Genomic DNA, 14,926 nt, shown 5'->3' on the forward strand with positions numbered 1-14,926 from the left:
TAATTGGCTTTAATTAAATTTTTGTCTTGTAAATTTATTTTAAATTAATTAAAACAAAATTATTATAGCTACAAAGATTGATTTTCTAATTAACTAACAATTATGAATATGTTACACATAACATATAATATATATTATAAATTAAAATATATCAGTCATTTTTATTTAAAAAAAACTATTTATTAATGTATTTAATATCTAATATTTATGCATTTATAATTTTTTATACTGAATATTTGAAAAAGAATGAATTTGGATACATTATGAATAATTATCTGTTTATAATTTATAAACAAGACTATTGTACTATTAAAAAATTAATATGGAATGTAAATAAACTGTGGATTTAAACAAATTCTTTAAATAAATAAATAGATAAATATATACTGTATATTGTATATTTGAAACTAAGTCTATACAAATTCAAATTAAAAGATATATATTAATGTCTAAATACAGTTTAGGTCATGTTTTCTATATAAACGTAATTATTTATTAAATTATTATTATATTATATGAAAATTATATATTAAATTCTATATTAGACTTAAAAGTTTTAGTATATTTTTATATTTTAGAATAGTAATAAATAATAAATTTTATTAAAGTTCATGAGATGCTAAATCAGTGTTTTTCAATTGGGGTGCCGCGGCACCTTAGGGTGCTACGGCGCCACGATTGGAGTGTCGCAAAGTTTAAAACCTTTAGGGATTTTCTTGGAAATTTACTTAAGTGTAGTTTAAGATAACTCATTGTCAGTATTTCGACAAAATTCAATGGACTTAAATTTTGATTTTGAACACGTAGAAACACTACTTTTGCATTAAAATGCTAGTTAAAACTCAATTTTTAAAATTTTTCTTCCCGGGGAGGTAGTCCTCTCCCCGGACCCCACCCCAGCACTGTGCATAATATTCGTTTTCGCAAAAGATTCACCTCCCCCCATTAAAGCCCCCTTTTTCAGATTCTAGATCCGCAGCCGGTCAAGGGTGCCGCGATTTTTTATTTTTGAATCAGGGGTGCCACTCAATGAAAAAGGTTGAAAAATACTGTGCTAAATGCTTTGAGAAAGAAGGATATTTCCATTATTATTTTCTCTATTCCTTTTTAAGATTTATAAATAATTTTTGTAATCTTTTATGAAAAATAATCATGTTTGTTTAGAAATGATAATATGGATACCAAGTATTAGTTATATTTAAAAGAAAAAATTATTTATTTTATTTTTAAAATTTTGTTTAAATTTTAGGTTGTAATTCACAAATACATTAATTTTAGTGTGGAGACAATATTCTTATGAATACAAAACAAATTATACATTGTGAAATTAAATATAAAGAAAATTAAGACAATATTAATGAGAAAATCTTTACAATACTTTAATATTAATATTTATGCAATACTATTCAGAATTAGATTAATAGAATATTGATAGAAACAAAGCTTAATACTGTACTGTATATACATACATCATATAAATTATATGAAAAAGAGTTTCTCTTTGTAGCAAAATAAAACACTGTTCTGAGGTTATGAAAATGTATGATTCTATGGGGAGACACATATATGCATTAAAAACTATCTGATTAAATAATAATACCAATACCCATGAATTTCTTACTTTAATCATTTTTATATCAATGAATTGTACTGAATTAAGATTAAAAATTAACCTCATATTAAATTTTAATCAGTAAAGAATAAGTAAGTATTTATAAACTTGTATAAATATCTTTGAATTTGTTCAGTTTTTCAAATATTATAATGTAATTGTTTTTCATTTTATTTTTGGGTGAAATTTATTTAATCTGTAATCATTAAACTTGAAGCAAGTTCATTCTACTTTATTTAAAATAAAACTCAATTCGTTCCTTATTCATATTAATAAACAACAGATATAAATTAAATAATCTTTAATTAAATATATATGTAATTTTTAGAACTGTAAGAATATTTATGCTAATTTTGTTATAGAATGTAAACTGAGAGCAATGCCTTAATAAAAGTTATTGGTTTGAATTATTTTAGGTATGGATATCTATTTTTTTGGGATTTGGTTGATAATTGTTATTTTAGAGTGTGTTATATTTTGTAATTGTACTCAATAAAATTTAAATTAATTAAATATAAAAATAAAATTTCATTTAACTTTGGCCGACTCACTCGAGTAAAACGATTGATGCGGGATAACATTTTTCTTTCAGTTAAAATACAGAACAAAATTTTGAGAATGAAGAATAAAAGAAAAAATTAACATTATTTATATGAGTCCTTATTTCAGTGGCGTGCCGTGACATTTGATAATAGGGAAGCTGTGTTTCTGTAAGAAGCCGACTTCCAGGGGCAATCAGTTAATTGCGCGTCAGTAATGGTCTAAGGTCCATTCGTACATGGGTGGTGGCTGTAGAGACAAAGACGACAAGTATCTGACAAAAGCCGTTTATTTTAACATAAAATAAACATATACTATGTACAAAATAGTTTGCTTTAGAACAATCAGCCGTTCGGACGTCCTGAGCGTCAATGTGGTTCTTCGATGGTCGATCGAAGGTGGCCCCGGGACAGTGGCGTTGACGAGTCTGTAAGGCACGGGGAGACTTCGTCCGTTGAAGTCGGGAACACGGTCTAAGTCAACCGAGTGCCAGGTGTCCTCGATTGTCGGAGAGATTATATCAATCTCCGTTCTTTCTTTCATCCATTTTAATTGGTCGTTCTCCCTCAATCACGCTTCCCGAGTGGTTGGTCCCTGGTTATTAAACGTAACGAGACTCTTACCTGGAGCGGGAGAAAAGTCAAAATCGAAGATGAATTCGATCTTCCACCGATCATAGGACGACTTCCTTCCGCGATTTATGGTTTCTGCCTGGCAGTTTGATATAAACAATGGGTGTCCGATTACAAACGACTTTTACCTGTGTTTTTTTAACTAATAAATTTTTCTCTAAATTAACCGTTTTTTCGCGTCTTTCGTGACGGGTCAGACCTGTCTGGAACCTCACATTTCCATAAAAGTTTTAAACAAATACTGGAAATGACAAAAATAAACAATTTATGTATTTTAGTTCTAAAATACGAATAATACATACATAATACAAATTGATACGATACAAACAATGATAGAAAAACTTGTTATTTAAATTTTTTATAAACTAATTCTATTCTTCGATTTTTTCCGCAAAGTCGTTAATTACTTTATCATAAAAGTCGCTGGTCGTCGACTCCATCAACGTATTTAAAAGCACTTTTTATATCGAAAGCAACGCTAGCGACGACAATCTTTCCTCCGACCGAGTGTTCCTGGCCAATGTATGAATTCGCTCCGTGGTCGAAAAACTGCGCTCAGCAGACCCACCGGTAGATGGTACCGTAAAAATTAATGATATTAAATCATATAATTCTTTTAGTACGTCTTTGTTCGGATCGACATTAGTTATAATATGTTTTATGTCTAAGAGTTACTTGTCAATATAGTCCGGATACGAATATAAATATTGCGATTCACTACGTAATTTAGATAAATAAAAAAATTTCCCATAAAATTTACTTAATTTAAAGAATTAAAACACGCTTGGAAAAAAACCATCTAAAAGTGATAAAAATTCTAAAGATTTTATGTCTGAAAATCTGTCAATATAATTATAATTTTCTTTTAATTATACTGTAATTAAATATAACTTTGCAAAAAAAAACGTACATAAAAATAACATTGAATACTCTTTACTTTTTAAATCTTAAACAATTCACTTAGTCAGACAGCTCCCTACCAGTGGCTAAGGGATAGAATCGTTGGAAGCGTTACACGTGTGTAGTTTCCACCAGCTAAACCGGCTGAGGTTGGTGCTCTGTAAAGCGCATGCGCCAATGCCCTCTGGCTGCTTTACACCATTCAGTTATTCTCTCCGTGAAAGCTGTTACGGAAGCGCTTTCATTCCGCCACTGACATTCGAATATACAATAGCATCTTATCGTTTTTTTTCACATATAGTATAGAATTTTTTAAATAAGATACATAATGCAGTTATAATAAAATATTAATTTTAATTAATTCAAAGTACACGTTAAAATATGAAAATTTATATTTTATAAAATACAAGGGAAGGTCATTGGAAGGTGGAATCGGCGCTTCCACCGCTTCCAATGACGCACGCCACTGCCTTATTTGGACTGAGAAAACAACCGATAGATGCGGGAAAACGATAGCTCGAGAATCCACTGTACTCGAAATACATAATGATACAGTACTGTCAATAGAGTCGAACGTTATAAACGACATTTTTATTTTTGTTTTTAACTCTTTCCGCCCTGTGGACACTAAGAGGGCCTCTTATAGAAGGCCCATTATGGGTTCGGCCAGGACCACAATGGGGCGACCGGGTGGTGAGGGACGGGGCCCGACATATTCGAACGGACTACCCCCGAAAAATTCCTAAGGATTATTCGACCAGTTCGGATTCGATCCCGGGTCCCCCAGAGCGGTAGGCTGCCACCTTGACCGCTCGGCCATCCGGCCGTCGATGAAACGACATTGGATATACTGTACTTTATGAGAGCGATTTCTACACAATCCCAAAGCATGTGACGATACTGCGTATTGAAACAAACTTTGATCTATTAAAAGAAATTAGAAGTGTCTTAAGAACGGGAAGAGGACCTGAAATTCCAACACTTTTCAACTTATGTTCGCTTAGTTAAGTTGTGACAACACGACACTTGGGCGATCGCCTTCTGGGAGGTCTTTTTAAGGGAAACTGGCCCCTATTTAGGCATTACAGACGTGGGGAAAATCCGAAAAACGCCACGTGGCCAGCCCGTCCCAGCGAGGCGCGAACTCACAACCGAACTCCCAGTGTTCAGGGAACGAAGACCGCTTGGCCACTTCCGTTCGCACTTTGACTTTATGAACGACGTAACTTCTACAAAAAAAAAAAAAAAAAAAAAAAAGCCTCTTCTGATGTGTAGCTAGAAAACAAAAATACTTTTGATATCATGGGAAAACAAAAATACTTTTGATATCATCCTCAGGGGGAGAAAATGGGGCATTTACTCCCTCCTCGGAATCGCGTAAATTGTTGAGTTGGTATCTTTCTTGAGTTTTTTCAAGAATGGACATACGAAAATTAACGGACAAAGAAGAGCTTTAATACAATTTAACATAAAATCAGTACATCTTACACAAGACGAGGTGAAAGAATGAAACAAAAAAGCTGTACAAGATGTTTAAATTTTTCGTATTTTCTCGTTATACCATCAATAAGATGGACAAATGTCGCGACGTCATCATACAACATCCAAAATCTATGATAAAGATTTTCTAATCTCAACAAAAATTATACAAATTAAATCTTAAGTGAATGAAATATGTAACCTTACACCCTCGACCAAGCGACTTTTGTGTCTTGAGATTTTATTACAGATTGACTGGTTACGGCCATCGACAGTTAAAAAATAAAGTTTGATGAATGAGCATTGTCCTCTGGAAAATTTTCTGCCCATACGTTCCTGCAGAATCAAAAGCTATTCAAAATTCGCTGCTACTACTTACATCACACTGTGGGCAAAATTATTTGCACGAAAAATATCTTAAACGTAACCATTCCAATTTATCTTAATCATATCATGTTTACATTAAATAGGTGGTTTATTTTTACATAAAAATTTTCATCAAAATATGTATTGCTAAACAAATAGTTATGCCGCAACTCACACGAATCCACTAGAAAACTGTACCGCTCTCAATGTTTTGTAGTTTCATCACATTTTCCAATTGTAAACTCGCCGAAAGGGGGAGGGATTTTTCCCTACCGTCGAGATGGACTAAGGTCAATGCGTATGTGGGTGGCAGTTTTGAGGAGGCAGAAAAAGACAAGCGTTTCACAAAAAAACTGTTTATTTAGGTGACAATGCTTACACAATTAAGTTGATGTCCGGAAGTCCGAAGTTGGGTTCACAAATCTTCAGGAGTTCTTTCCTTTTTCTTTGTGTCGGCGGTTGGATGTCCCGGAGCGTTGGCGAGTCGGCCTTCGTTGATATTAGACGTCGCAGCACAAGATACACACGGATGTCACAAGGGACTGAGGACGATGTGCGCACTCGATGGACTGGAGAGGATGAAGCTCTCCTGTCTTCGACGACCAAGTTCTTATGACACGGTTCATCGCTAATTGGCTAACCCTTTTGCTCCTCGCTTCCCAATTGGTCTCCAGGTGTAAATGGAGCTCCGTTTAGGGCGCGGAGAAGGTCGCTAGAGATGGTCTACCCAGGGCCGGATTTAACAATCAGAGGCCCGTGAGCACAAATACCCTTTAAGAGTAGGCAAATTTGATGATTTAGAAAATGTACACAAAATACTGTACTTTCAACTAGTAAGTTGTAAATTTCATTTAAAAATAAGGTTATTGTAAATATACTTATATTTTATTGTGTAAAACTAATTATTTTAATTTAATTGAAAAATACCTATGTAAAATTTTTTTCCCGAAATTTTCCGATGTTACACAAGTTTTTCCCCCGGTTTGGTTTTCTCTGCCTGCGGCCCTCGTGATTAGGCCACACTAGGCAGTTGCGGTAATATAAAAAAAAAATTATGTTTAACCATAATTTCGTGGGAGCCCTGGGCACCGGCCCCAAATTCCCTTATTTAAATCTGGCCCTGGGTCTACCCGACACCATCTTTTACTCTGACCGCGTTTAATCGATGACTGACACCTACGTGCATTCTATTATTTTTCTAGTTTCTTTTTACTTTCTAAACTGCGTCTTAAGTTTTAAATATTAACCTTTTTTAATCTTCATCATCTAAAATTTTCTTTTCCCCGCTAATCTTTATGAGCGTTGACGTTATATAAGTGTCGAGTCCGGTGTCGTCGACTCGACACTTATATAACGTGTTTCCTTTTACGGTCGACCTTAACAAATTTTACATTTTTCTCTTTTTAGCGCTATTTCCGGGCCTCAGACAATTTCCGTTACTTTATTAAATATGAAACGTAGTAATTAATAGTTTATGTAGTAAATATCACATAATGATTATTTTGTATTACAATTGCTAAGTAAGTTATTTGAAAACTTCTAAATTTAATTTCTTCAATGGAATCGGTAGAGTTATATCAAAAACTAAAATCAGGCACTAATACTCTCTTAACCGAAAATAAAAAACTACAGTTAAATATCTAGTTGATACATCTTATTAAACTCAATAAAATTCTTTTGAATTGAAAAATATATATAGTATTAGTTTGTTTCCGGTATCTATGGGACCAGTGATATCAAATTACCAGAATTTCAGTACTTCCGCAAAGACGGCAGGATAACTGAGCGGAAAAGATGACAACCTACCACTATGGGAGACCCGAAATCGAAAAACTCCAGGAATTTTTCGGGTAGTAGTCTGTTCCAGATATTTCGAGCAGTCTCCACCATCATACCGAATCCTTAATGGGATTGATTTATTAAACAGGCTATCTCCACGGTGGAGTTATTGTAAGTTTTTCCGCAAAATTCGAAGTTTTCCGTGATCTGACTACTGTTAATTTGACACCCGACACTAAATATGGCCAAACTCATTTTCGTCTTTTCGAACTTACAATTAGCTGACATGTTGTATAATTGAAGGATTAAGAACAAATTCAGACCGGATTCGTATCTCGAACCTGCATAATGGAAGACACGTTACAGCATGGCCTATGACATAGCAATTATATTTTACCATTATGGTTAATTCTGTACTTTGACGCTATTTTGCATATATGATAAAATTCAAATTAATATAAAAATTATGGCAGTTCCTTAGTAAAAGAACACAGGAATCAATTTTCCTAGTCCTAGTTTATTTCCTGCGATTACAATGAAAAATGAAGTGGATTCGGACCACGTACACAAAGCATGTTATGAAATGTCCTATAAGGCATACATATTATATAACAATATATGTAAAACTCGTTTTCGTTCAACTTTCTATTACTAAAAATTTCTTAAAATAAAATATTTATATATAAATTTCCTCTTTCATTCAAAAACTAGCGCATTTCAAATATTTTGTGGAAAGGACTTAATTGCGCTGTAATATGTCAAAATATCTTATTCAAATTATAAAAATATTTCTCATATTGATGTTCAATTCCCACAGAACTAAAACATTTTAATTGGGTTGAAAAGGATAGTCAAAAATTGTTCAACAAATAAGTTTATATATGAATTTATTGGTTGAATAAATATTTATATTAACAGAACGAGAAAAATTTTTGAACAAAGTAAAATATATTTATTTATTATTTTAATAATAATTCAACCATTAACAGCAGTAAGTATACCAGAATTATTTTAAATGATACAAGTTCGTTTTTACTGTCGACTATTTTATGTTTTTGTCGTGCATAATTCTTTTATGTATTTAAAATGATTTTAATTTACTTTTGTATGGTTCTAACTGCATTCATAATGATGTTTAAAAAATAGTTATCAAGCTGATTTTATGTTTAATCAATTTATTTTGATTTTAAAACGAATAACTAGAATACATAGCATTTATTCATTCTTTATTCAATAACTTATACAAAAAGGTAAATAGTATGTGTGATGCCGCAAACTACCAGAAATATAAAATAAACATTTTAAAAATATCACAATGAGTGAATATAAGGCATCACATTACACATAATACAAAATTTACATTCTCTAGATTAATACAATAACACAATAGTATCTTGAAAATTTTCATCATAAGCAAACATCTTTTTTTTACATTAATAATTAACACTGAACTTTCCTGAAACCATTATTATTATTATTATTATTATTATGGATTTTGTGAATTATACTTGATTGACACCGGTGGGTGTTTACTATGCCAGACCAGAGTCAAGGTATAGTAACCAAAACAAGACAAAAATAAGTGTGTCTGTATTCAGGAATTTCCTAACAATATGAAATGTATTCAATATAGTGGCCTTCTGTAGTGTGATGTATGTGTTTCTGTTCAATTGTAATGTTTCCAGGCTTTTGTGTAGTGTATGGTATGATGCCTGTAGAGGAGAGAACAACAGATACAATAAGCACCCTATCATCCTCCACAGATGTCTTCTTTCCTGGGCAAGTTCTGTGTACTTGCTGATTTTTCCAGTGAATGTGTTTTGTACATTGTGAGTGTTTGAAATGGCTATGTCTATAATATATTTGATTTTACTGTGTTTGTCAATGAGTTTGATGTCTGGTCTGTTATGGTAAATTGTTTTATCTGTGATTATGGCTCTGTTGTCATACATTTTGTGCATGTTGTTTTTCCAATACTGTCTGTGGGACGTATTTGTAGTATGGTTCATGGATGTCTAATAATTTGTGTTTCTTTGCAAGCTCTTAGTGTATTATATTTGCTACTTGATTGTGTCTATGTAAATAATCTGTCTGTGCCAGGAGCTTACAACCAGAAGTGATGTGTTATATACTTTCTGGCATGATGTGACATTTTCTGCATGTGTCATTTGTGAGTGTTGTATCTTTGAGTATGTGTTTTCTGTAGTATTTATGACCTGATCCTGTATGGCAATCATGAATCCTTCTGTCTCCCCAAAGAAACATTCCTGATCTAATCAGCTGTTTGAGTCAGCAAAATCCTGGGCCAGGTCATAGGGATGCCTGCTAGCCATGAAGTGCCTTTTGAATCCACGACTGCTTAATGGTGTCTATGCTATTTATATGTTGTGAGTGTAAATTTAATGGTGAGAATCTGCTAGAGTTACTGCTTTATGTAACTGTGATGTTTCTTGTTTTTTTTTTTTGTAGAAAAACACTCTCAGTGTCTGTATTTGTAGTGAAGGTTTACTATGTCAATCAGACCATATCTGCCATCTTTACGTGGAAGGGTTATTCTTTCTATGGGAGATTTAAGATGATGCTGTTTATGCTTAATAAGTGTTGTTATTATTATTGTGTTGGGTTAAGTGAGATATACTCGGTTAACACCGGTGGCTGTGTATTATGCCAAACCAAAGTCAAGGCATAGTAACCAAAACAGAAATTAAAGAAGTGTATCAGTGTGTGTGTCTGTATTCAGGAATTTTCTCACAATATGACATGTATTCATTATAGTGGCCTTCTGTAGTGTGATGTATGTGTTTCTATTCAATTGTAATGTGCCCAGGCTTTTGTGTAGCGTGTGTAGTATGACACCTGTAGAGGAGAGAACAACAGGTACAATAAGCACCTTATCCATCCTCCATTGATGCCTTATTTCCTGGGTGAGTTCTGTGTACTTGCTAATTTTTTCAGTGCATGTGTTTTGTATATTGTGAGTGTTTGAAATGGATATGTCTATAATGTATGTAATTTTATTGTGTTTGTCAATGAGTGTGATGTCTGGTCTGTTGTGGTAAATTGTTTTATCTGTGATTATGGCTCTGTCGTAGTACATTTTGTGTGTGTTGTTTTCCAATACTGTCTGTGGAATGTATTTGTAGTATGGTTCGTGCATGTCTACTAATTTGTGTTTTTTTGCAAGCTCTTGGTGTATTATATTTGCTACTTGATTATGTCTGTGTAAATAATCTGTCTGTGCCAAGAGCTTGCAACCAGAGGTGATGTGTTGTATAGTTTCTGGCATGATGTGACATTTTCTGCATGTGTCATTTGTGAGTGTTGCATCTTTGAGTATGTGTTTTCTGTAGTTTTTAGTATTTATGACCTGATCCTGTATGGCGATCATGAATCCTTCTGTCTCCCCAAAGAGGCATCCCCGAGCTAACCAGCTGTTTGACGCAGTTTTGTCAACAATAATTATTATTATTAAAAATCTGTTATTTAATTATAATTTTTTAATAAAATTGACATTATGTAGTAAAATTAATACATTTAATTTTATTTATAATTAACATTTTCATTTATTTATTTTATCTTATTAAATTAAATCTATATCTGTTTTAATAGATTATGTATTTATATTTTTTTGAAATTAAATAATTAAAATTCTTTTTGATTTTACAAAAAGAATTTTAGTTATTGAGATTTCTTAGTTTTTTTCAAATTGTTTAAAATCATCTTATTATATTTTTCTTTTGTTTAATATTAATTATTTCAAACTTTAATTTTTAATACACAGTAAGTAATATGTATTGGCAAATCAAATACATTGCTATCACAGTTTACATGGGAGTTGCATTCTTGAAGTGTGAAATTATGACAATTATCCAATAGAAACAAATCGCAATTCAAAAGAATGCAGTTTCCTGAATACATCAATTTGTTAACAACTCCTCCCAGTTCATTTTTTTATATATAAGAGATTTTTAATATAAACAAAACTTTTTAAAATTAATGTAGAACTAAAATACAATTTATAACCAGTTACAAATTTTATCTTATTGTACAGTATATTATAAAAACTTTCAGAACATATTATTTAGATTTAACAGTTACCTGTACAATAGAGTTTGAAGAAAAAAGTGTGTGTGATAATTGTAATTTGAAGAAAAACCAAAATAATTCACACTTTTCCTCTTCTTCCAATAATCTTTTCCCTCTTTTAAGTTATAATTTTGTAAAACTTTTTAATATCCTGTATGATCATACAAAGCATTATTTTAATTTTTATGAGTATGATTTTGTCAATGACATATCCTGTTATTTATAAAAAAGAATTGGAAATATTATGTCAAAATCATGAAAATTGCATCTGTACTGTATCATCATCAAGACACAGTGGACTCTCGTTAGCTTTAACTAACCATTAATATGAAATTTTGATGTCCTGGAAGAAACCATATATCAGAGGTGGGCAACCCTTGGCAAACATACCAAACATAGCACACGCCAGCAACTTTTTACCAGAATGCAACCCAAGGCTAACCTTAAAAAATGAATATCCAATGTCTTTGCTGACAAATAAACAACTACTAGCCCGTTATAGATAACGATCAACTACTGCCGAATTATCGGGCTAGCAAATGGCTATAGTAATATTAATAATTATTAATATTACTATAGCCATTTGCTAGCCCGATAATTTGGCAGTAGTTGATCGTTGTCTTTGCTGACTTGTATATTTTAATTTAATATAATAAAATTTTACTGAGTAAAGCAATATTAAATAAAAAAATGCAATAAAGAAAAAAGAAACCACCATCAACTGCTTTAGCAATAATAAATAATAATAAAATGAAACAACCCATTTCCATGCATCTATCTCTGCTATACACTGACTTACAAGCAGGGTTGTAAATTGAGTGGATTTTCTGTTATATCTAGCATTCTCATAGCATAGTCTAGACTGGGGTTCTTAATGATTTTTGTTTCATGGATCTCTTTTCCAGTCAGGTGAAGGTCACAGACTCCTCAGAATAATGTTTTTAAATACATAAAATAAAATTACAAAAGAAACCAGTTATATACAAATACTTTGAGACTGTCAGGGCCTTTGGGTTTGAAACACAGAAACAGAGTGTACTGGTGAAAATAAAGCTATTTTGTTTTGACTTTTGACTAAGATCTCCCCTATTTGCTAATCAGAAACTACACCAGTATAATAAGTCCTATTAATAAACAAGGACCTAGTAGACAGAATATACACAGAAATTTGAGAGTAAGGATATAGGTAAAAGGAATTAATATACAAATACATTTATTAAATAAAAAAATACAATAAAGTAATATACCTTATACATGTTTCTTTTGTAAGAATAATTATCAATAAAATACATTTAAAATATACGAAAGTTAAAGTTGATTTTTACTCTTCAAGCCCATTCCCACAAACCCCTGATTAAGAACCACTGGTCAAGCTGCAAGATCAAATAATAATATAGTCCTAAAAATTTTGGTTGGCACGTGAAAAATTTTGCATTATATACAGTCAAACCTGTTTTTATGCGCTCTTTTTATGTGCGATTTTTATTTGTGCGATTTTTATTTATGCGGTTTTTTTTGTGCAATTTTTTATTTGTGCGGTATAGTTGGCGACTATTCTCGTGCGATTCGTCATGTCTCACGTTGACTTATTATAGCATAAATGCACTTATTATAGTAATATTATTGCATGAATATGCGAAAAATGAAATAATTTACTTTTTAAGTCAACAAAACACCACCTGGACAAAAATATGTAAAACAGACGATAGACCAGACGATGCAGTCAAGTGCTGACATCTGTTGTCAATAAATTCTATTTCGTACAGTTTTGAGTTATTTTCTATGTGAGACTTTTTTTATGCGGTCCCTATTGACCGCATAAAAAAATATTTTTTTAATTGTGTTGCGAAAACTATTTTTTACAGCCATTCGTGAAGTTTCGTGTGATTTTTTTAATGCGTTTTTTTAATGCGGTTCCTATCTACCGCATAAAAACAGGTTTGACTGTATTTGTTAGTTTTAGTACACATACCTAAAAAGGTTACTAACCCATCCTATAGTTTATGCTTAATGGGGTTACCTTAAGCAAAGTTTATGATTAAGGTGATTCTTTCTTTTAGTCCGAAGTGCAATACAGCATCAATATCTAAAATAATCAGGAGCAGGACAATTTTAGACAACTGATAACACTTGCTAGAGAAAGAATTAAAAGATTTCATTAAATAAAGTAAAAATATTAATGTTATGTATTTATCTAGTACAACAGTCAAAGTTAAAGCAGAGAAATTTAATACATATAAACGATAAGAGATAACAAAAAAATTGTTATTAAAAATAAGCATTAACTTTCATTGCAATCTCAACATACTGATGAAACTGAATTCAGAGTAAAATTTACATAATATTAAAATGAATATCAAATAAAGTATAATACTCATGTAAAAATTAATTGTTACAGCATTTATTTTGAAAATAGTCACTTATTTTGCTTTGCTTTATATAATTTTTTTAACTCAGCTAAGTCCCTAGTTGTATGATCAAGCAAGAGTGTCATGAGAGTTGAAAAATAATTATAATATATAAATATAAGAAGACTCTCGAGCTAGAAAGATACATATATCTTTGGATTTTTCCCTTGATTCTTTAAATAAAAAAAAACTCTGAAAACAGAAACTGCAGTCTTACAATGTTATGTATAGTAAAACATTAGCATGTGTAAACAGTAAGCTATAACTTTGATAACGATTATACTGAAATTTTAACAAGATCAACTAACTATAGATTAAATGTCAATCCTTCAGGCAGTCTAACGGATTAATGCTAACGAGAAACCACTGTATATGTATATATATATATAACATATGCTTATTCTTAGATGAATCTAAAATACTTGAAATATCATTATCATTACCATATAAATAGAAATTCTGACTGAATCTAACATCTAATGGTATCAATTAAAAAATTTTGATTGTAATTCTTTTCATCATAATTTTCTATTTTTTCACAATTCACTACTATTAAAAATTAACCAAATATGGACAAAGAATTAATCATAATTTCAAAGAAACTCAAATATGTTAATTCAAACATAGCAATAGGTTAAGTAAACTATATGAATGTATCTATTAAAATGATTTATGAACAAGTTGTACATTTTTTAAAAATTATATCATCTCTTGTTGGCTCCAATTATGTAATACTAATGTTTTTTAATATTTCCATTCCAAACAATTATAATACTTTAGTAAATATTGAAATAATTCTTTTAAGTTTACTTAAATGAAATTTGTTAAAGTATGTCATCAGTAATTAATTATATTAACGAACTAAATATGAATAAATAGGAATAGATTTATAACTAAAACAAACCAGAATTGTTTTTCATGCAGATTATGGTTCAAGGAAAATTTTTGACTCACAAGAGCAAAGCTGCAATAGTTCCAATCTCTTCATCTTGAAAGGGTATTTCCACTGAGATGATAGCAGACAATTTTTTGGCAGTAGTCAGTAGTGGTCCAAATAAATACATCTTACTGATGATCTACCGTTCCTTTGAATCGTATTTAGCTCGTGTCCCCCGGTGGTTTGT

This window comes from Centruroides vittatus, unplaced genomic scaffold, assembly GCF_030686945.1.
Source record: "Centruroides vittatus isolate TY-2023 unplaced genomic scaffold, ASM3068694v2 contig_551, whole genome shotgun sequence".
In the NCBI taxonomy this organism is placed as follows: domain Eukaryota; kingdom Metazoa; phylum Arthropoda; class Arachnida; order Scorpiones; family Buthidae; genus Centruroides; species Centruroides vittatus.